General features: G+C 31.5%; 1 pseudogene; it reads right to left on the bottom strand.

The window, feature by feature from the left end:
• Positions 1 to 5,097: 5,097 nt before the first annotated feature.
• Positions 5,098 to 7,381, bottom strand: LOC105803936 (uncharacterized acetyltransferase At3g50280-like; annotated as a pseudogene).
• Between the last annotated feature and the right edge of the window lie 17,370 nt (positions 7,382 to 24,751).

The raw sequence follows: 24,751 nt of genomic DNA, 5'->3' as shown, positions 1-24,751 counted from the left end.
CTGTAACTTCAGGGAGATAAGACTTGTAACTTCAACCTGCTCCACTGTAACTTCAGGGAGATAAAACTTGTAACTTCAACCTGCTCCACTGCAACTTCAGGGAGATAAAACTTGTAACTTCAACCTGCTCCACTGTAACTTCAGGGAGATAAGACTTGTAACTTCAACCTGCTCCACTGCAACTTTAGAGAGATAAGGTTTACAACTTGTAGCTTCAATCTGGTCCGTTGCAACTTCAGGGAAATAAGATTCGCTGTCTTCAGTCTACTCCGCTGCAACTTTAGGGAGATAAGACTTGTAACTTCAACTTGCTACACTTTAACTTCAGGGAGATAAGGTTTGATATGATCTGCTCTACTGCAACTTCAGAGAGATAAGATCTATTATTTATAGCTTTAATCTGTTCCACTGCAATTTCAAGGAAATAAGATTCGCTATCTTCAGGCTGCTCCACTGCAACTTCAGGGAGATAAGACTAGTAACTTCAACCTACTCCACTGCAACTTCAGGGAGATAAGGTTTGATATGATCTGCTCTACTGCAACTTTAGAGAGATAAGATCTAGAATTTATAGCTTCAATCTGTTCCACTGCAACTTTAGGGAGATAAGACTAGTGGCTTCAATGACCTGTTACACCATTCTCTGGGTAAAATGACCTGTAGAATCCATTTCGTGGACCTATTTAAGCCTAGTGATTAGGATGTCATGATCAGAATGAATCAAATGCTCCTAACTAGATGTGTATGAATAATATTTGCATGAATGCAGATTGTCATTTTTCGAGAATGATCCTATTTTAATGCTTAGGTTAACATTGCTCATTGTTCATCGAGGTTTTATCACTGACGTATTACGCTGCCTTCTTGCTCAGCTGGTATCTTTAACAGAAAACCCGAAGAAATAGCCATAATTTAAACTATTCTTTCTCAAATATTTCCAACCCTTAGGTTTGGTTAGTTCTAAATAATAGTCCTGTTTCAAGTCATCGTACTATTTAGAATCCTTTTCAGAGCAATATGTAGAACTCCTTTTGCTTTAATATTATTAGTCCATTAATTGTTATTTCAATGAAAAATGCTTGAAAAAGATTATCACAATGGACAAAATGAAATTTTATTGAGAGCAAAGCTCGAAATGAATAAATTAATCAAGATAGCAAATTTTGCTAAGATACGAAATGAATAAGATGAAAATAGGTGCCCCAGATATCGTAGCATGAGCTTTTCTGCACAAAAGTTCTCGAGGAACCTTTGAACTTAGTACGTGTTTAGAAGTCCTAGAAGACTTTGTTGATGCCCCAAGATGTAGCATCCCTCCTTCTTGTTAATTCAGAGAAGACTAGACTACCACATGCCCCACCTTTGATCAAAAAATTGAATTGCCCTTTTCCTAAGTTTTCAATTCAAAACCTCTTTAGTCTCAAGGAGCCCTTTGCGGGTTTTCACATTGGCTTCTCTTTTTTTTTCTTTTTTTTCATTTCTTTTTTCTTTTTTTATTTAAAAAAAGTGAAGTATTTTTTACTTGAATTAGAATTCACAGGATTAGGCAGGTTCTTGCCGTCTATCTTGGTCAATATCGATACTCCTCTAGAGAAGATATTCTTTACCACATAAGGTCCTTCCCAATTTGACATCCATTTTCCTCTAAAATCCTTTTGTATGGGAAGGATATTTTTCAAAACTAACTCTCCTTCAAGGAATTTTCTAGGGCGAACCTTTTCGTTATAAGCCCGCATCAATCACTTTTGGTACACTTGACCATGAGGATAGCCTTTAGCCTCTTTTTTTCAATCAAGTTCAGCTGATCATATCGAGATTGGATCTGTTCTGCTTCATCCAACTTCAAATATGATAAAACTCAGAGATAAAGAATCTCAACTTCAATGGGTAAAACGGTAATAAGCCAAAGAGAAAGGCGTTGCCCCGATAGGGTTTTTTTTGTTGTCTCCACTGCACTGTTCATTTTGGGGTGATATGATGTTAATCTTGAACAGACTGTAAACTTTTGATATCGTGCTGTTGTTCAAATTTAGTGCATTGTCAGATATGATTCTTTTGGGCATTCCATACCGACATATGATCTCTTTTTTTCAAGAATTTTTTGACTGTTGACTTTGTGACATTCGCATATGAAGCAGCTTCCACCCACTTTCCCTTCCGAACCATCAATATCTTTAAAGAATTCCAATTCTTTATCATCCATCAGGCTCTGTACTAGAGTTCTGAACTCGACGCACTTTTGGATTTTAGGAAATTTATTGTATGCAATGAAATGTAATGTTAATGAATGGAAAAAATGCATGCAAAAAGGCATTGATTCTAGTTTAATTCCATTAGAACAACTTTACTAGAAAACAAATCTCTTTACATAAAACGAATATTTACATATACGGCCTTACCCTAATACTTAAAGTGAAGACATCGATCCTCTTCCTCATATTCGTATGTTAAGATAGAATCTCGCGAACTCTTCAAAGAGGTGCCTCCTCTGTCTCCTTTTTGTTTGATCTAAGCCGCGACCCATTGTTCACTCATCATTGTGAGACTCTTTAGCTTCTTTAAGAAAGTTGGAATGTTGGCGGCTCTCGAATAATCTTTGTCAGCTTGAATCTTAGGGCAATGAAGCAAAGTCGTGTACTCATTCATCAGACTATCACCATTCCCTCGTTAATTTTTCTCGAACCCTATTTGGACGACCGCATTATCTTCCGCTTTATCAAGAAATCCATTTTCCATGATAAGCTCTCTATTTAAAAACTGAACATAAATCAACACCTCTTTTCTATGATGAAAATGCAATGCAATCACAGTCAAATCAAAACAAAACAAGTCAGTACATTATACAAAGCTAAAGTGAGCAAGGAATAATAAATAAAGCACCTATTTGGCTGACCACTAGGGTTTGGTGTAGTTCTTCCTAAGGTAGGCTATTAGGGCTCACTATATGCGGTTTGGTTCTAAAGTAAAGGTACTCGAACTGGTAGATTCCTCGATCCTCACCCATTATAGGCTCATATGGACCGAGTTTAGTTTAGGGGAATACATTTCCCTATGGCCATGCGGAGATGAAAATCTCACGAAGACATAGGTACGAATATATTCCGAAAGTGATTCACTATCCTATGCGGAGGTGAAAACCTCACGAAGGAGTAGTTTCTCACTCCTACTTAAAATGATATAATCGAGCGGTCATGTAATGCAATGTGCAGAAACATATCAAAAGGCTTAAACCAATAAAGCAAACATATTATAATAAAGACCACAAAAATGACGGATGAAATGCAACAAAAAGATCGTAAATTTAAATCGAATTATCAATTTTCGACAAAAAGACAAGAAATAATCAACTTGTGGCTTGACTCTCTTATTTTAGTCCCCAGTAGAGTCGCCAAGCTGTTGAAACCATTTTTTTTGAAAGGTCGTCAACTTTTATTTAAAACGAAAATGGAGTCGCCACCGATCATTTTTATGAGGTGTGATCGGATCACCTCGTAACGGATTAATTTATTAAAACAACAATTTTGGTCTACAAAATTCAGAAAAACGGGTTCGAGAGTTAGTTACGTAGGAGGAAGGATTAGCACCCTCGTAACGCCCAAAATTGGTACCTAATTGATTAATTAATGTCTTAATGTCAAAAATTTCAAAACTTTGAAGAGATTTAAAATACGATTCTTTGTTAAAATATCGTTTAATTGAAAATTCTTTAGAAAAAGGCGTATTTCATGTCAATCGAGAAAAAAAATATCCCGTGAGTTAGGACACAATGTCTTAAATCCCTGAAACGAGAATAAACACCAAAGTTTTATTACTTTAAAAGATATTTGATTATCTCGACTTTAAAAAAGGAATCATATTCCTTAAGTTAGAACACGATCTTTTCTTAATTTCCGAGATTATTAAAACTTATGTTTGAAAAAAGGTTGTGTATTCGGATTTATCAAGAAAATCAAAACCCAGTAAATTAGGGAACGACCTTTCGAATTCCAAAATACGAAATATTGCTTATTAAAAAAAATTTATGTATTGGGTAATGATTTATGTAACACTAATTGGTAGAAATAAAGTACAATGTTAATATGCATAATAGAATGATAAATACGTCAAAATGAATGATAATAGAAAAGACGAAAATTGAATAAAATAAATAGAACAAACAAGCTAATAAAAAAATAAGTAAAATAGCTAATATATATATATATATATATATATATATATATATATAAACTAATAGTGAACAAATGAATAAATAAATACTATGTAAATTAAAAGATAATAATGATAATAATAATATTAATAATAATATGAATAATAAATAATAAATAATCTAGAGTTTGAAAATATATAAAAGATACAAATAAATAAAACGATATAATAAAATAAATGTATTTTAAAATATTTAGGTAAAAATATAATAGAAATAATAATTGCAAAAATCATTAATTTAATAATATGGTAATAATAATGAGTAAATAAATAAAAAGGGGAAAATAATAATAGTAATAATAACATTAAATTGATTAATTTAATACTAAAATAGCAAAAATAACAAAAAATGACTTAATTGAAATTTAAAACAGAGATTTGGGGGCAAAATAGAAATAAATAAAAAGGGAAGGACTAAGCTGAACGTGCAAATAACAGGGAGGGACTAAATGGGAAATTCTCCCTTCCCCTCCAAAACGGCGTCGTTCAGATATGGACTAAAACGAAATCGAAATAAATCATAGGATAAAAATTTAAAAAATAAAAGAACTTAATTACAAAATAATTAAAAAGCGAAAGGACTATTCGCTCAAATAGATACCCCTTTAAAAAACACGCGGATCTTGGGGTATCCAGGTCTGCTTGTCGGTCATCCTTGAAACGACGCCGTTTTAAGCGTCAGAAGCCAAGCCCAAAATGACGTCGTTTTGGGGTGTTTATATAGGTTTAAAAAAACCTAAAACTCCAAAAAAAAAATAAAGAGAACCTTTTGGTTCTATCTTCTCCGATCGCAAGAAAGGTAAAAACTTTTGTATTTTTTGAATATATACATATATATATATATGCTATATCTAAAATAAATATGCGAAGAAAGACAACAATATACCTCTGTTTTTAAAAAAATTATAGCATTTTTTTATTTCTTTCTCTTTCGATCTGCCCTTTTTTTTGTCTATTTCTCCCTCTTTCAAGAATACATTTTAATCCGGCCTTTATAGTCGATTTTTACATATTATTTTTATCTATTTCTCTACTGTTTGCTGTTGCGTATTTGTTCTTCTTTGTAGGAGGTGGCAAAGGCTGACGATGGTGGCAGAGGGGTCTGGCGCGTGCGAGGAGGCAGCGACGCCGACGTGGCATGCGGCTACGGTTTCTGCCCTTCTTTTTTAGCTGAAAATTAGTTTAGTTTTAGGCCATTTGGGCTTCAGGGTTTTTATTTTTATTTTTTGGGTTTTGTAATTTAGGTAATAGGTTTTAGATTTGGGCTGGTAATTTGGGTTTGATTTCTTTGTAATGGACTTTGACTATTTATTTATTTTTTTGGTTTGTTTGTTTTTTGTTGGGCCCGGGCAGTTTTGGAGTTTGGACAGACATAATTAAACGGTTACGGTATCCATGAATTCTTGATCATTTGCCATAGCCTCCAATGTTTGTGGAGAAAAGCATGCTTCAAGGTCAATACTACCTTCCTTTGCTCCACTAAGCAATCTAAGCATCCCATCAAACTTGACTGATGACCCACCTCTTACTGCAATTGGCTTTCCCCATCCAAAATCATTACCATACATAATGAATCGAGGAGAACTAGCCGTGAACAAAGTGTTGCGATTGCTCAAAATTGTAAAACTAGGGCTTGCTGGCCAAGACTCTTAACATATTTTTGAAACTTTCTTCAGTCATTGCAGCAATCTTCCTATTCATTTGCCACGCCGGGTTGCCAATTCCTTGTTCCATGAGCTCCTTTGCTTTCATAGTTACAATCACAGGCATCAGTGCATTCCCAAAAAAGTTATCAGGCAGCTCCTGCAATCTTTGTCTAGCACCAACTACAAGGCGGTAACTGGTCTGTTGATTAGGGTCAACTCTTCTGTTGCGGATAACACATCTCCAAATATGAGACAACAGAGCTTGAAGGGAGGAAATTTTGTCGGTGCCAATTTCAGCGTTAGCTTTTGCTTTTAGTTTTGCAACGGTTTCCTTTGAGAAATGGAAAACCCTGTCTTGTACAGGTGGTGGAATGAAGTCTTCATTGCTTTGTTTGAAATTGACACAGGATTGAGGAATACGAATGGGGATATCCATACCATCAGGAAACCAACGTTGAAAAACAGGGGGCTTGGATAACTGAATCGAACCCTTAGAAATTTCCGACCATGTGTTAAAGAAATGCCACAATGATGTGCCATCCGCCACAACATGATTAATGGTGCAACCAATAAATATACCATCTGCAAGATCGGTTATTTGTATTCCAAGTAATGGGTTTGTTATACCCTCATAGCCTCGGAGCCCATTCAGTGAGAAAAAGGAGTGAACAATAGGTGGAACGTAAACGGGTTTAATGATGTCAGAAATGGTTACTCCATCAGCTGCTGCATGTCTAAACAAAGCACCACCATTGTTGCAGTCAACAAAAAAGGAAACGGTGTCATCTTCGTGTTGGGTTGTTGCTAGGCGACCAGCCAGTAGTGGAAAATGGTCTAGGGTGTGCGAGAGAGAGGTTTTGAAGTGGTGGATTAGGGTGTTTCCAGTTTCCTTCTCTCGCATAGGCTCTTTAGGCTTGGAAAAAAGAAGTCCCATCTGGGTATATCCTAATGGAAGGGCCCGAAGATCCCATGGATTTAGCTCTATCCTCCCACCTGATGCCCTGTGATTTGCTGTCTTGACTGTACTATTGGATATGACTCGCACGTCGGCCATGTTTCCTCCTATAAAAAGAATTCGCTCAAACCTCAGTATTCCTTCAATAGATTAGCAACCTGCCAAGTACAAATCATAGGTGTTAATTTCCATTATAATGAAAATTTTAATCTATCAGTCTTGTCACAGGAAAATCAACTGCTAGGAAAAATATTTCTAGTTTTGGTAACGAATGAATTGACCATTTGTAGAATTAAGACTGCTTCAAATTTCAATTTCATATGAAAATCAAAATTGTTGTAAATGAAGCAGGACGTAGCTATGAGAACAAGAGAGTGAAAGCAAGCAAGCAAGCAAGCATATAGAATGAACTTAGCAAGAACACAAGAAGCAGGATAGTTGTTTGGAGCCTCGGAGTTCAAACATCCAAAGAGACCCTCTTTCAAATCAAATTAAGTAAAAGAATTGATGACATTCCATCTCTTTTACCCTTTTTTTTCTAGCTTGAAAATTTCTTGTATTGATTGCTTCCACCTTATTTTTGGTGTGCTTTTGGTTTTTCTTCATTTATAGGGGTGAGCAACCACCTACGATATTTAGGTTGAACGGATGTTACTATGTTATAGGTGGTGCCAGCTATTGACAGGCCACCACCAAAAATTTTTTTTTTTAAAATTTTTTCATATATTGGTGCCGGTCATTGACAGGCCAGCACCTAAAATTTTTTTTTCCCGTAAAGGTGGTGCCAGCCATTGACAGGCCACCACTAAAAAAATTTTTCTTTTTAAATTTTTTTGTATATTGGTGCAGGCCATTGACAGGCCAGCACTTGAAAAAAAAATTTTCCCGTAAAGGTGGTGCCGGCCATTGACAGGCCACCACAAAAAAAAATTTCCCCCGTAAAGGTGGTGCCGACCATTGACAGGCCACCACAATTTTTTTTTTAATTTTTTTTGTATACTGGTGTCGACCTGTTTTTTTCTCGTAAAGGTGGTGTCAGCCATTCACAGGCCACCACCAAAAAAAAAATATTTTTTTAATTTTTTCGTATACTGGTGTCGGCCATTGACAGACCAGCACTAGAAATTTTTTTTTTCCGTAAAGGTGGCGTCGACCATAGACAGGCCACCACCAAAAAAATTTATTTTTTAAAATTTTTTCGTATATTGGTGCCAGCCATTGACAGACTAGCACCCGAAATTTTTTTTCCGTAAAGGTGGTGCCGGCCATTGACAGGCCACCACTAAAAAAAATTGTTTTATTAATTTTTTCGTATACTGGTGCCGGGCATTGACAGGCCAGCACCCAAAAAAAAATTTTTTCCCTGTAAAGGTGGTGCCGACCATTGACAGGCCACCACTAATTTTTTTAAATTTTTCAGATACTAGTGCTACCATTGATGTGCCAAAGACCGAAAATTTTTTTTCCTCAGAAAGTGGTGTCGGCCATTGACAGGCCACCGCCAAAATTTTTTTAATTTTTTAGATATCGGTGCGGCCATTAACGAGCCAAGACCAAATTTTTTTCCTGATAAAGGTGGTGCGGCCATTGATGAAGCCAAGACCAAAATTTTTTTTTCAGAAGGTGGTGCCGGCCATTAACTGGCCAGCACCAAATTTTTTTTTCTTTTTGTTTTGGTTTTCTGTATACCAGTATGATACGATTTAAAAAAAATACACTGGTGTCGGCCGTTGACAGGTCAGAACCAAAAAATTTAATTTTTTAAATTCTAACACAATTATCAGACAATCATGGGTCCAAAATACCAGGTGGTGCTGGCCATTGACAGACCAGAACCCCATTTTACTGTTTATTTTAGGTTATTTTGGTGATTATTTTTAAACCTGAATTATTTTTGTAAATATTAAATTCTTTTAGATTATTTTGGTAAAATAACCGTTATAGGTATTAGATTGGTTTAAAATTTTCAAACTCTTTACAATGGTTACTGTATATAATAACAATTCATTATAACAATAATGATTGCTGTAAAATCCATTTTTATATTTTATTTTTATTCTCTACTACACCATTTCATTTGAAGATCATTAGTTTTATTAAATTAATTTTCTATAACATCCTTCTATCTCAAATTTTATTAAAATTAGTTTTATTCCTATATGAAATAAAATAATAAATTGTAATTAAGATATTATTTCAATAAAATGTTTCAATTTTATAAATAATATTAATAATTTTTATTATATAAAAATAATTTTGAATAAATGCAATCACATTAGCAAATTTTTATTAAAGATTCAATTTAAATCTCACTAATTATTATATTTATTATGTTATAGTTTTTAATTTGAAATTTAAAAAAATCAAATTTGCTTTGAATTTCAAATGATGTTATAAGTGTCTCAAATGCCGTTATAAATATATAACAGTCACCTATCTATATCATCCAAACTTTTGACAAATCAATAGGGTTGTTATAAATAAAGTTTATTATATTAAAAGTATCCACCGATCTAATTATGATTTTACTTAAAAATATTTATTCAGACAAATGGGGCTATTATAAGGAGACTTGACTATATTAAAAATATATGGAGTGTTTGGTAAATAGAGTTTTGAGCATTTTTTAGCTAATTTGGGCACAAATAGAAGATTGAGTAGTCAAACCCTCTAATTGTAATGTTTGGTGATTGGAAGGCTTGTTGAGCTAAAACCTCCAAAACAAAAAAATACAATGATGGGCAACTTTTTCCACAACTGTTAGGGAATGAGATATGTGGAATGACATATTTGACCATACTTGTTGAAAAATTACTCCCTTTGTCACATGTATCTATTTCTTGAATATTTATGTACTCTTAATTGATTTTCAATTTACTTGTGTAAAATGATTTCTTATGTAACTTTATATTAATTGAAATATACTACTTGACAAATTTATTTAGAGTGTGACATAATTATCACTAATTTACATACTAAGAACATGATATAATTATCACTAAGAATATAGTTTACAATTATATTGATACACTATTAATATTCATCAATTTCCATAAGGTTAATATTTGCAAATAAGGAACTTCAAAATTTTGTTTATTTAAAATTTCAAAAAAATTCACTAATTAATTTCAATAATGGATGTTTTAATTCCTTAGTAATAGTGTTTTATTTCAATAATTTCATCAAATAAATACTAAAGTATAATAAACAAATAAATACTTAACAATAAAATGTGTCATGCCCTTATTTGTCATTTTACAAATATCAGCTTCCAACTATAAGCTAAATTTTACCAAACACTTTTAAATAAACAGTAAATAGAATCAGTTGGTCAAACCAGCCACTGCAATCAACAATCGGCTATCAACCAATTGCCAAATAGGGCCATAGACAATTCTAATTCTCACTTGGCTTAAATGAATGTATATTTCATGTTCGTTTTATGGTTCGAGTTTAGAATTCATGGTTACTCCTCTCAACAATTTTACCTCTAAATTCGAAATTACATTCTGTCATTAAAAATATAATATACTTTACTATTATATACAATATTTATTGATACTTACAATTTCAAAATTAGGGTTATGTTTGTAATCCCGTGTATTTAATTACACATACATCTTGTATGCATGGATTGCATTATTAAAACGCTATAGATCCACATCAAATAGGAAGGCTGTATCATTAGAAAACTTTTAGATCCATAACTTTTCTTAATACTAGTTTCATGTCATATGCATTGTAAATGATACGTGTTTAGTTTTAAAATTTATTACATAATGTATTTTTATAATTTTCAAAATATATATTTGTTAATTAAATAAGAATTTATTTAATTTATAATAAAATTTTAATAACTTTAAAAATAAGTGAGAGAATAAAATAATATTTTAAAATTAAAAAATAAAAAGTGAAAGATAACTCATAATAAAATGTTAAGTAATTAGATAAAATGATTTTTCATTAGAATATGAGTTAAAATTAGTTTTAATTAGTATATAATTGTAACACTAATTAAGTGATAATTAATATAAAATAATAAAAATAATTTAATATAGATACGAGGTCTAGTTAAGTGTAATAACTACTGCATTAACAAATAAATAAATTTATACATCATAGATTAAATTACCAATATATTAAAATTATCTTTATATATATAATGTTAATCTCAAACATTTAACTTTTATTAGTTATAAAAAGTATTTTTTTTGGTGTTATTTATCTCAATTTTATGATCCAAGTTCGAGGTTCATGATTGTCCATCCCAACAATGTTGCCTCCAATGTTCAAATATGCATCATAACCTCCCCAACTCGGCCTAGACGTTAGGCCTGAATTCATAAGACTACATTGGCTACTGAAATAACTTAGTAAGCTATTAGAGTTTTTAAAACAGACATATTAAAACATTTGTTTATTTTAGAAGAAACCTTAGTATATTTTCAGAAAAAACTCACGAGTTTATCAAAAGCCGCTTTTAGATTAACTCTCCTATTTAACAGCGACTACTTTTCTTTAAAAAAAAAGCCTAGTTAATTTTCCAATTATTTATTACTCAAAATTTTAATTATAATCTAGTAGCGGAAAAGTGATATCTAACTTAGTTTCAATAAAACCACATTTCATGCATCGATTAAAATTCATATTTCAACATCCTAAAATCAAATTAAATGTCATGCAAGCTATAAAAACCCAAATCCTAAGTCTCATACCACAGTTCAAAAATAAAACAATACAATCTCTGAATAATAAAAAATATCAAATAATAAGTCTAAAATATTTTATGGAAAAAAAGAAATCTAAGCCGAGTCCCTCCGGATGTCGTGTATGCATCCTAACCTAGTGAGTTATCTGTAGAAACAGAAATAAAATGGAAGTGAGCTATGAAACTCAGTGTAAGTTCTATCACAAGTAAACCCATGCTGAACAATAAACCAAGCATACATAAAAACAATTTTCAGTACAATAACAATCATATAGTATAGCAAAATTTTGATAGTTCATTCGAGCATGCTTGTGAGTGTCAATGCAATGCAATTTCAGTTTAACAAAAAAGGTCCTACCTCACCGCTACACTCCACAATAACAGTTCCCTAGAACTCTTTTAACCCGGACACTATAGTTTGTGGATGAACCACTAGTGTTTGTTGGTTAATATATTGCCAGTAGGTTGTGAATGCACATCGTATTTGCATATAAAAGTTGTCTATAAGTTTGTGGATGAACTGCCAATGTTTGTAGGTTAATACACTGCTAGTAGGTTGTGAATGCACAACGTATTTGCAGATAAAAGTTGTTACTAAATTTGTGGATAAACCACCTCTTTTCAATCATCCCACCCTATGCAATGCAATATGACATGCTAGTAACAGTTTAGTATATAAATAGTAAACATGCTTAACATGTATTCGGTTTAACAGTAACAATAGACATGCTTATCATGTATTCATTTCAACAATAACAATAGGCATGTTTAATATGTATTCGGTTCAATAGTTATGGTAGGCATGCAACCAACAATACAGTGGTAAGAATAACAATATCGGTTCATCGAAAAGATAGTGATAGTAGTCATGGAATATTCACATAACATTAAACAATAGCAGTTTAATCATCAAATCACAGAATCTAGCATGATCATAAAATCAAGGACTCAATCGAGTGAATAAAGTTTTTGAAAATAGTTTGGGGATTATATAGGGACTAAATTGAATAATTTACAAGATTTTGGGTAAAACTGTGAAACAGGGTTCACATGACCATGCGGCTAGGCCACATAATAGAATATGGCCGTGTGACAATTGCAAAAATTAATCTACAGGAGGGACACAGCCGTGTGGAGAGTTCTTGGCCTTGTGAGATTCGAACTAGCCTAGGGTTAGCAAGGTACATAGCCGTGTTGGGGTGTGCGTGGTAACTCTATAAGGTCCACTGGAAACACTACCCCTTGAACCTCCAATGGACATCTCCTATAGATCTTATTTACAATTATCGATTGTCCTAAGGGGCCTACTATGGTAACATCAGCAGTAGTTTCCTCTACCCCAATACCCAATTTTTCAAACATATTACAAGCAATATATGAATGGGTGGATCCTATGTCTATTAGGGAAAAATATGAAATTGAATGGATGGTAAAAATACCTACGATGAAATCGGGCGCATCTCTATCCTCACGACCTCTAACAGCATAAACAAGGGCAGGTTGTCTAACCTTGATTCGGTTCGCTCTAGTTGTTACAGTATTTGCAACCCTATTTTGACTTCAACCCCTCGGAGGCAATTGACTTGCTTACTGATTTTGGGCCAAAATTTGCACTTGCTCACCTCAACAAGGATAATCTTTAACCATATACTTTGCTGACCCACTCCTCAGACAAGCACCTAACTTTATCCAACACTCGCCCATATGGCACTTACCACAATATGTACAGTTGGAGGTCCTATCTCTAGCATTAGCCACAACAACCTCATGCTGCGTTCTACCCTATCTGGCTCATTTTATGGGACGAGTATTCGAGCCAGTGAAACTATAATCTCTCTTAATTGGAACCTTATTCTTTTCCCGTTGTTCCCGATCCACCTGTTTGATTTCTTCCACAATTTTGGTTTTCTCCACTAGGGTCTCAAACATCCATTCCTAATATGGAGCAACCTATATTTTAAGGTTAAAACGTAGCCCATTTTTGAACCTCACACACTTGTCATGCTCCTTGGTAGCCATTCCTTAAGAGTAGCGGCTGAGCCTTAGAAATTCAGCCTCGTATTCTACCACAGTCTTATTCCCTTGCTTTAACTAGATAAACTCGAGTCTACGGGCTTCTACATACCTAGTGCCCACATACTTCTTTTGAAAGGCTTCATGGAAATATTCCCAGGTTATACGTTCAGTTTTTGTACCCCTTACAACAGGCTGCCGCCAATGATAGACCTCTTCCTTAAGCAAGGACACAGTGCCCTTCAATTTTTGCTCCGGAGTACAGTTTAGATCCTCCAAAATCCTCTCATTCGACTCCATCTACTACTCAGCCATAGTAGGATTCGTTCCAACAACCCCTTTGAATGTTTCTACCCCATTCGATCGGAGCCTCTTCTCAATGGATCCACAGCTCCCTAGACCAGTTTGGGCTCAGTAACCCTTTACAAAACCCTCAGTATCACTTACGACATTACATCATATGTATTCTCATAGCCTCCACCACAATTGGCGGTAGAATTCTCAACGTACTCCTCCTTAAGGGTCGGGTTTTCTCCCTGAATAGTGGGCAGCTCTACAGGTACAACCCTATGCGGCCTACCCCTACCACATCTACCTTCAATGTTCATTATGATCTTATGTGAATTTGAATTCTAGAGTATATCTATAGTTTTTAAACAAAAGTTAAAACGTTAGTTATTTTCTAAATGTTTAAAGTTTAAAGATTACAGTTTATCTAAAGTCTAAAAAGTAATAGTAACTAAAATAGGACAGACACCGGAGTCTCGGATTTAATTTCCTATAGAAAATTATTTTTTTCAAAAACTTATGGCATGAATTTTTCTAAAATGCCCATTTTAATGCATGCATGCAGACTCATTCAATTTCCATAGTTCGAGTTTTAAAAGCCTAGGCTTTGATACAACCAAATGTAACTTCCCTAACTCGGCCTAGACGTTTGGCCCGAATCCAGAAGATTACATTTGCTACTTAGATGACCTAGTAAGCTATCGTAGTTTTTAAAACAGACATGTTAAAACATTTATTTATTTTAGAAGAAACCTTAGTCTAGTTTTAGAAAAACTCACGAGTTGTCAACAATCGATTTAGATTAATTGTCCTATGCAATGGTTACTATTTTTATTGTTAAAAAAACTTAGTTAATTTCTCATTTATTTATTACTCAAAATTTTAATTATAATCTAGTAGCGGAAAAGTGATATCTAACTTAGTTTCAATAAAAACCATATTTCATGCATAGATTAAAATTCATATTTCAACATCCTAAAATCAAATTAAATGTCATGCAAGCTATAAAAACCCAAATCCTAAGTCTCATGCCACAGTTTAAAAATAAAAAAATATAGTCTCTAAATAATAAAAATATCAAATAATAAGTCTAAAATATTTTATGGAAAAAAAGAAATCTGAGTCGAGTCCCTCCGAATTTCGTGTCCGCATCCTAACCTAGTGGGTTATCTGTAGAAGTAGAAATAAAATGGGAGTGAGCTATGAAGCTCAATGTGAGTTCTATCACAAGTAAACCAATGCTGAACAATAAACCAAGCATACATAAAAATTATTTTTACTACAATAACAATCATATAGTATAGCAAAATTTTGACAGTTCATTCAAGCATGCTTATGAGTGTCAATATAATGTAAATTCAGTTTAACAGAGAAGGTCTATCCCATCACTACATTCTACAATGAAATTTCCTTAGAACTCTTTTAACCCGGACACTCTAGTTTGTGGATAAACCACTAGTGTTTGTTGGTTAATACATTGCCAGTAGGTTGTGAATGTACAACGTATTTGCAGGTAAAAGCTGCCACAAATGTATGGATAAAGCACTAGTTTTGTGGATTATTAAATTGTTAGTACTTCCCCCTTTCAATCGTCCCACCCATTGCAATGCAGTATGACATGCTAGTAACAGTTCAGTACAGAAACAGTAAACATGCTTAATATGTATTCGGTTTAACATTAATAGTAGATATGCTTATCATGTATTCAGTTCAAAATTAACAATAGGCATGTTTAACATGTATTTGGTTCAACAATGATGGTAGGCATGCAACCAGCAATATAGTGGTAAGAATAACAAAATCGGTTCATTAGAAAGATAGTGACAGTAGACATAAAATATTCACTTATCATTAAACAATAGCAGTTCAATCATCAAATCACAGAATCTAGCATGATCATAAAATCAATGACTCAATTGAGTGAATAAAACTTCTAAAATAGTTTGGGGATTATATAGGGACTAAATTGAACAATTCATAAAATTTTGGGCAAAACTGTAAAACATGGGTTACACGGTTGTGTGGCCTGGCCGTATGAGAAGCTATAAGCCGTGTGGAAGGGTTACACTACTGTGTAAATAGACTGTGGCCTTGTGGCAATTGCAAAAATTAAACTACATGAGGGACACAGCCATGTGGAGGGTTCTTTGCCATGTAAGATTTGAACTAACCTAGGGTTTATAGGGCATATGGTCGTATAAGGGGCCATGTGGGAGACTTTGTAGCCCTATTCTTAGACACAGTTTACCCCGATTCACTTGTAAAAGAACACACACCTTTCATTGGGAGTCCGGTCGACGTTCCTTGCGATCAAATTTGATCCGTTTCACTTAAATTAAGTCATTCAATGACAAATTGACATGAATTAACATTGGGTATCAAGATTTAACAAGATTAACAAAGATTTTGGCAAGATTCATAAAAGATTGTTTTATCGATCACAAGATTAGAGTTGGATAGAAATTCTATAAAAATTCAAGATTAATCATCGGGATTGAGATGTATTTACCAATTATTGTCAAAAAATAAGGACGTTTTATGTCGAAACTACTAAGAAATCAAGAACAAGGTTGATCCAATTCGTGAAAGAAAATATTCAATAGCAAAGGATGAAAAAGATGATGTAAATGAGAGGAAAGAAAAGAAATATGAGAAGAAATAGGGAAAAGGGGGAAAAATTTTAATTGAAGTTGAAGAGGAAACACAATTCATGTCTAATTGAGAATAATTGGACTAAATACCTAGGGTTTGGGAACCCTAGGGGCGGGATGGTAATTTACCATTGCTGTTGAAAATAAAAAGAAATGGAGGGGGATTTGGGTGTCTCAAACTCGGGTATGCAAGGGGGGAACATGCGTGTTAACCACTAGACGTAAAGTCTATTTCTTTAGAAATATGCTTCATATAACCTTTGGTATATGAACTTCAGATTTTTTTTTTAAAATTTGGTTTATTTAATTTGATACCTAAACTTAGCAATTTTTCCTAATTTAGTACTTAAGCTTTTTTTTTGAGTTCAACTTGGTACCTAAACTTGATACTATTTCCTAATTTGATACCCAAGTTTTTTATTATCTAATTTAGTATCAAAACTTGTCAAATATATACAATTACACTCCAATATATTAACAACGTTGTTTTTTATGAGGTAGCAAAATATTTAATATATGACTGACATGTGACAAATGATATGAAATTTCTTTTATATGTTAAATGGTCCATTACTTTTAGTTTAATTTATTTAATTTAACATAATGAATTTTTTTTGGTTTTGAAATTTTGTTTTCTTCCTCAATATCCATTTGTTATGAAAAATTGAACATATTGTTTACGAAATAGAGGAAACTTCAAATAAAAGCAATCATTCCTACCATTAAATTTCATGGCATCTTCACATGTTATTCTTATATTAGCTATTTCGGTCCCCTTATTAAAAAAAACTAACATCGTTAGTGTTTTCGGGATAATCTGTATAATATTTGACAATTTTAGGTACCAAATTGGACAGAGAAAGCTTAGGTCCCAAATTATAAAAAAGTGTCAAGTTCAAGTGCCACATTGAACCCCAAAAAAGCTTAGCTACCAAAATAGGAAAATTGTCAAATTTAGGTACCATATTGGACAAAAAAAGCTTAGGTACCAAATTAGAAAAAAATGTCAAGATTAGGTACTAAATGTTATATTCAGCAGAAATATAATAATTCAATGGGCGTCTACGTTTTTGCATAACCACAAGTGTTATTATCCGTTTTATAGTTTGATATTCATCATGTTTAGGTTGGGTTAATATTCAAGTAATGCCCTCTGAATAGTTATGGCTCTAAGATTTAAACTCGGTACAAATGCTTAAAAAATTCATTCCACTTTTTTTAACCACCTAATTTTAGAAAGGTTAAAATATGTCATAAGTCCCTATACTCTTCGTGAATTTGGAATTTAGTCTTGTACTTTTGTTCATAGGAATTTATTCTATTTACTTTTCAGATTTAAAAATTCAAGTCCAACTGTTAACACTGTTAAAATTATTTTGTTAAATTTAGGTTCATTATAATGTCACTATTTTTGTTACATTACTATCAAGTGAGTATTTTTTTTATTTTAAAATGTCACACTAACCAATTTAACAAAAATAAAAATAACAATGTTGACAAATTGACTTGAAATTTGAATTTTTTTTTCGAACATTAATCTCATTATAGGTTCTTATTATATCTGCTCTTTTTAAGACAATGTCTAAAACTATCTATAGCCCCACCCCAACCCTTAAATAGGAGGAATGCGGTTCAGCGCACTCGAAACTACGTCCTCTTGCACTGGCAATAATGTTGATGCCAATCGAGCTAAGACTCAATCGGCCTGAATTTTGAATTATTAAAAGTAAAGGAATTAAATTCCTAGAAATAAAATTAGAAAATTAAACTTCAAATTTGTGAGTAGGTTGTATAAGTTAGGCAAGGGCTTTAGGCATAAATACTAATTGCACATTAATTTTGTGAGTAGGTTGCATAAATACCAAATTTACATTGCTTTTAAATCACTTTAACGATAGCTATGCGTGTTACATTGAGCTTTGCCTAAGCCTACAATAGAAATAATTGTATGAAATTGTGACGGCATGTCATATGTATCCTTTTTTTCAATTATTTAATGACATGTCAACATCTTTTTTTATTGTATTGACATATCATTTTGTTAATTTTTTAACTTTAAATTACAGTCATTAACTTAAAATTTTCCCACCACAACTTAACCCTAATTAAAAATTTCTTTGCAGTTCTTTACAGCTTCATTACGTGTGAACCATTAGACCTAAAGTCTATTTCTTGTTTAGTTTCTACTTATAACAATATTTATTTTAATGTGGTTTTTATCCCAAGTGGCTGATAGCAAAACAAAAAGAAATGAAAAAGGTGTAGCTTGAATTTAAAACCTCTAAAGAGTGCACTAATTACTTTTAACACTATCAAACCTAATTCATTTCTTAGTTAATTCGTTCAATTAACTCTTTAAAGTTTGAGGTGTGACATATATCCCCCCTTATGAGTGCAATATGTCTTACCAATGCATTCAACTACTTGATGATTATATAAAATAACTTTAACACTATTAATTATTACCATATTTATTTAATTTAAAAACTTGATTTTTATTATTTTCAGTTTATTCAATGATATTCCATGATTTTATAGATTTATAATTTTATTAATGTTATTTTTAAGCAGTATTAAAAGATATGATCACATTAATCAATTTCACATTATACACTATATATTATATTACGTAATATTTAATTGATATAACTTCTTTTATCACATCATAATAATTCTAATAAGTTGTTATTCTAATATCAATTTATTAATATAATTAATAATAAAAAGTATTTTGTGAGATTTTTTTCAAATTTGTACTTTTTATATATATTATATTATATATATATTACAGATATAGATTATAAACTATATATAATTAAAAGATGTAGTTTCATCTAAATAAAAAACTATAATATATATAAATAATATTTTTAAAAATCACAATGATACAAAATTTTATCATCAAGTCAATAATTAATCCAACTCTTCATCAATAAACACAATAATTCTGAATGGTGCCTAATTTCTAAATCACTTAGAAGTTAGGCAAATGATTCTCTATAGTTGTGAGGTTTAGGGACCGAACAGATTTATAATTGGTTTTGTACAAAAATACGTAGTAGAGTTAATTTATGTTAAAATATATCATAGTTGTTTATATTCTTCACAAATTTAGAATTTAATTCTGTACTTTTATTTTAAAATTTAATCTTACTTTTCGATCTCAAAATTCAAGTTAAATTGTTAACACTGTTAAATTTGTTGGAGTGACATTTTGAAATAAAAGAAATACTCACTTAATAGCACTAAAAAATACATTGTAATGAATAGAAATTTAACAAAATAATTTTAACCGTATTAACAGTTGGACTGAATTTTAAAATTTGAAAAGTAGAGATATTAATTCCTAAAAATAAAAGTACATGGGCTAAATTCCAAATTTATGAAGAATACATATAGACTAAATTGTAAATTTACTTAGAGTACAAAGACTTGTTGCATATTTTAATAGTTAATTTATTGTCTTGTTTCAGCCCTATTTGGTGTGTTTTCTACTTTTTGCTTCAAACTATTTGAAGGAGTGAACAACTAGACTTGATCATCGGTCAGGCCGGGCCAATGTAAAATTATAGGTTGATTTTTTAGGCCCAAACTTGGCCCAGATAAAAAAGCTAAACTCGAGCCCGACTCGGCCCGACCTGCCCATATTATTTTTTATATAAAAACAAATTTAAAAAATATAATACACCAAATGTACTAAAAAAATTAAAACAAATGTTTCCCAACAAATTGAAAATATATTAAAAACAATCTTTATGCTTAAATAACACTAAGATAGTTGCAACTTAGTAAGCAAATGCCTTTAACATAGTAGCAAAAATAATAATAAAATAAGAGTTATACAATATCTAAACAATATCAACAAGATATTAGTAATATAATAGCAAAATGACAACAAAACAATATCAAAATAACAACAAAACAACAGTGAAAATTCTTTTGTAGAGAAATTCAGGTCGGGCCAAGCCCGGGTATAAAAAGCTTGCAGGAGGCTTGACCTGTTTAGAAAATGGGTCTTATTTTTTGTCCAAACTTATTTATTAACCTATATTTTTATTCAAACTCTTCTACTTTCCAAACCAACCTCTACTCCTAAACAGACCAACCAATAACAAATATCAGCAACGACCTTCGTCACTTAAAATTGAACTCCAAAGTTTTCAAAACTAATAAAATTAAGATGGCTTACAACTGCAACTATTTATTTATTTATTAAAACGATTTTAAACCCACCTTGGGTAAGAGAACTTTACCATAAGAAAATTTTTAGACTGATGATGTTTTAAAAATTTAAAACAACATTGCATCGAAAGTTACCAAATTTTCTTTAGAAATATGCTTAATGTAAGCTTTCGTATATGAATTCAGATTTTTTTTAACTTGGTACTTAAGTTTTTATTTAATTTGATACTTAAATATAGTAATTTTTCTTAATTTAGTATTTAAGCTTTTTGAGTTTAACTTGGTACCTAAACTTAATACTATTTCGTGATTTGATACCCAATTTTTATTATTATCTAATTTAGTATCTAAACTTGTCAAATATATACAAATGCACTCCACTATACTAACAATGTTGTTTTTTTATGAGGTAGCAAAATAACTAATGTATGACCGACATCCCATGATGACATGAAATTTCTTTTGCATATTAAATGTTCCATTACTGTTAGTTTAATTTATTTAATTTAACATAATGAATTTTTATTTTTTGGTTTTGAAATTCTTGTTTTCTTCTTCAATACTCATTTGTTATGAAAAATTGAACATATTGTTTACCAAAATAGAGGAAACTTCAAATAAAAGCAAACATTCCTGCCATTACATTCCATGACATCTATCACATGCTATTCATACATTAGCTATTTCAGTCCCCTTATTAAAAAACTAACATCGTTAGTGTTTTCGGGATAATTTGTATGATATTTGACAAATTTAGGTACCAAATTGAACAAAAAAAAGCTTAGCTACCAAAATAGGAAAAATTGTCAAATTTAGGTACCAAATTGGACAAAAAAAAAGCTTAGGTACCAAATTAGAAAAAAAAATGCCAAAATTAGATACTAAATGTTATATTAAGCCTTAGAAATATAATAATTCCAATGGGCGTCTACTTTTTTGTATAACCACAAGTGTTATTATCTGTTTTATAGTTTGATATTCATCATGTTTGGGTTGGGATCTCTGAATAATTATGGCTCTAAGATTTAAACTCAGTACAAGTACTTCAAAAAATTCACTCCACTTTTTTTAACCAACTAATTTTAGAAAGGTTAAAATATGTCATAAGTCCTTGTACTATTCGTGAATTTAAAATTTAGTCTTGTACTTTTATTCATAGGAATTCAGTCCCTCTACTTTTCAGATTTAAAAATTTAAGTCTAATTGTTAACACTGTTAAAATTATTTTGTTAAATTTAGGTTCATTATAACGTCACTATTTTAGTTGCATTGCTATCAAGTGAGTATTTTTTTTAAATGTCACCCCAACCAATTTAACAAAAGTAAAAATAACAATGTTGACAAATTGACCTGAATTTTGAATTTTTTTTTGAACATTAATCTCATTATAAGTTCTTATCATATATGCTCTTTTTAATACAATGTCTAGAATATCTATAGCCCCTCCCCAACCCTTAAATAGGAGGATAATGCGCTTCAGTGCACTCGAACCCACATCCTCTTGTACTGGCAAAAATGTCGATGCTAAACGAGCTAAGACTCAATCAGCTTGAATTTTGAAATCTTAAAAGTAAAGGAATTAAATTCCTAGAAATAAAAGTACAAAATTAAACTTTTTGCGAGTAGGTTATATAAGTTAGGCAAGTGCCTTTAGGCATAAATACTAATTTCACATTAATTTCACATTTATTTTGTACAAAAAGGTTACAAGCTTTTATTTCCTTTACCAAATTTATATTGATTTTAAATCACTTTAAGGATAGCTATGTGTGTGACCTTGAGCTTTGCCTAAGTTTACAAGAGAAAGGATTGTGAAATAGTGACGTCACATAATTTATATCCCTTTTTCAATTATTTAATGACATGTCAGCATCTTTTTTCATGTCATTGATAGATTATTTTGTTAATTTTTTTAACTTTAAATTACAATCATTAACTTAAAAATTTCTTGCCACAACTCAACCCTAATTAAAAATTTCTTTGCATTTCTCTATAACTATTGGCTACTGCTATTCAGTTGTTGTTTTTCTCGTTATTGTTCTGAACTTCTCGGAACTTCTTATTAGCAAGATTATTCGGCAACTGCTGGTTGCTGCTATTCAATTGCTTTTTTTTCGGCACTGCTCCGAACTTCTTCTTTTTTTGAACTTCTTACTAACAAGATTTCTTGGCAACTGTTGGTTGCTGCTATTCAATTGTTGTTTTTCTCAGTACTTATCTGAACTTCTTTTTTTTTTTTTTAACTTCTCTAAACTTCTTATCGGCAAGATTCTCGGCAATTGTTGGTTGCTTATATTCAATTGTTTTTTAAAGCTAGTTTTATTTAACAATTTCTATTTTCACAATTATTTTAAGAAGATACGGCGACGACCACGACGATGATGATGAAAATTGAGATGAAGATAGAATGGTTCAAAGTTGCTTGATGCTGCTATAGATTGAACTTTTTGTTTTTTTAATATTTTATATTAGACATATGATTAAATTAAATATTCATTACACCATTGCAAATCATGGAGATTTTCTAGTTAGTGATTGTGTACATGTTTTAGATGTTATTATTTTTACTTTGGTGTGGAAATGTGTTGGTTTGGGATGTTAAACATTTCTACTTGATTTTGATTTTCTAGAAATATAGTTGTATCTAGAATCTTTGAAAGTATTGTTATTTTTAATTGTTAAGTATGACACCTATTTCAGTCAAATTTGAGAAATAATCTTCTAGTTAAACTTTGTTTATTTGTTTCAATCAAACTCTGTTTATTTGTTTCAATCAAACTCGATTAGTCTAGATTATTTTATTATTATTTGACTTATGAATTTAGCCTATAAATAGGATCTTTTACAACCTTAGAAAATACACCCATTAGAGATTAGAACTCATAACACATTTAGAGAATTTTGTATTTACATTTTGAGGTCTTTGTTTTTTGAGTTTTCGAGGTTTAGTTTTTATCTCCATCTTTTGTACTCTTCGTTATTTTGCCATTATAGTAAAATTATCTTTGCTTGTGGTTTCTTTTATCCTCTTTGGAGGAGTTTTTCCATGTTAAATTTGTGTGTTCAATTTCTCAATTTCTTCCGCTATTTTTACTTGTTCGTTGCTTAATCAGGTCGATCCCCAAAATTAATAATAATGATCTACCTTAGTGAAAAAAAAAACAGATGTATATGATTTTTGAACTGTGTGTTTTTAACAGATTTTAATTGATTTTTTAAAATTTTTAACGGTTTCTTGTATTATCATGGTTTTAATTAGATATTTTATCGAAATTTCTTCCTAGGTTTTGTTAATTTATAATTTTCATTTATGGAGACAAATCATGAAAAAATAGTTCATCTTGTTGAGAAAAAAGATAATTTCGTTGAAGAAATAAAAGTGAGATTGAAAGTGCATTTCAAATAAGAGGCTTATAATATTTATAATCAGTTTGCTTTGAGCAAGGGGTTTAGTATTCGAAGAAGAAATAAGAGACAAAGTATGACTGAACTTATAAGACAACATGAATTTTTATGCTTGAAATCTAGGTATCATGAATACGAAGATGTTGGCGAAGTGAAAAAAATTAATCGTCTAGAGGCAAGGACAGGTTGTCAAGCTAAAATCCATTTTACGATAGAAAAACTTGTTTGGGTTGTTTTTTACTTTAATGACTATCATAATCACCACTTAGCAACTTCAAAAGAAAGAATTAATTTAAGATCAGGAAGAAAAATTTTGGAAGACATGCATATATTATTCGTTCAATGGTTGCTGCAAAATCAAACAAACAATTTCATATTTGTTTCTCAGGAAGGAGATTGGGTTTGAAAATATTACCTTTACCAAATGAGATTGTTATAATTTCTTGTGAATTGAAAGAGAGAAAATGATTGAAGCAGGGGATGAATAGAGCATTATCAATTTTTTCGAATATAAGCAAGTTGAAGACCCTATGTTTTTCTATTCAATGCAAGTGGACCAGAATAATCGACTAACTAACTTTTTTTGGAAAAATGAAAGATCAAAATTGGATTATAATACCAACATGATCTTGAAGTTCAAAATTTTCAATCATGGTAGGTCAACTTGATTTTAAAAAATCGAAAAATTGGATTGAGA

Source organism: Gossypium raimondii, chromosome 11 (genome assembly GCF_025698545.1).
Source record: "Gossypium raimondii isolate GPD5lz chromosome 11, ASM2569854v1, whole genome shotgun sequence".
NCBI lineage: Eukaryota > Viridiplantae > Streptophyta > Magnoliopsida > Malvales > Malvaceae > Gossypium > Gossypium raimondii.
Note: the sequence above shows the minus strand (reverse complement) of the source record. Positions and strands in the feature narration are given on the sequence as shown.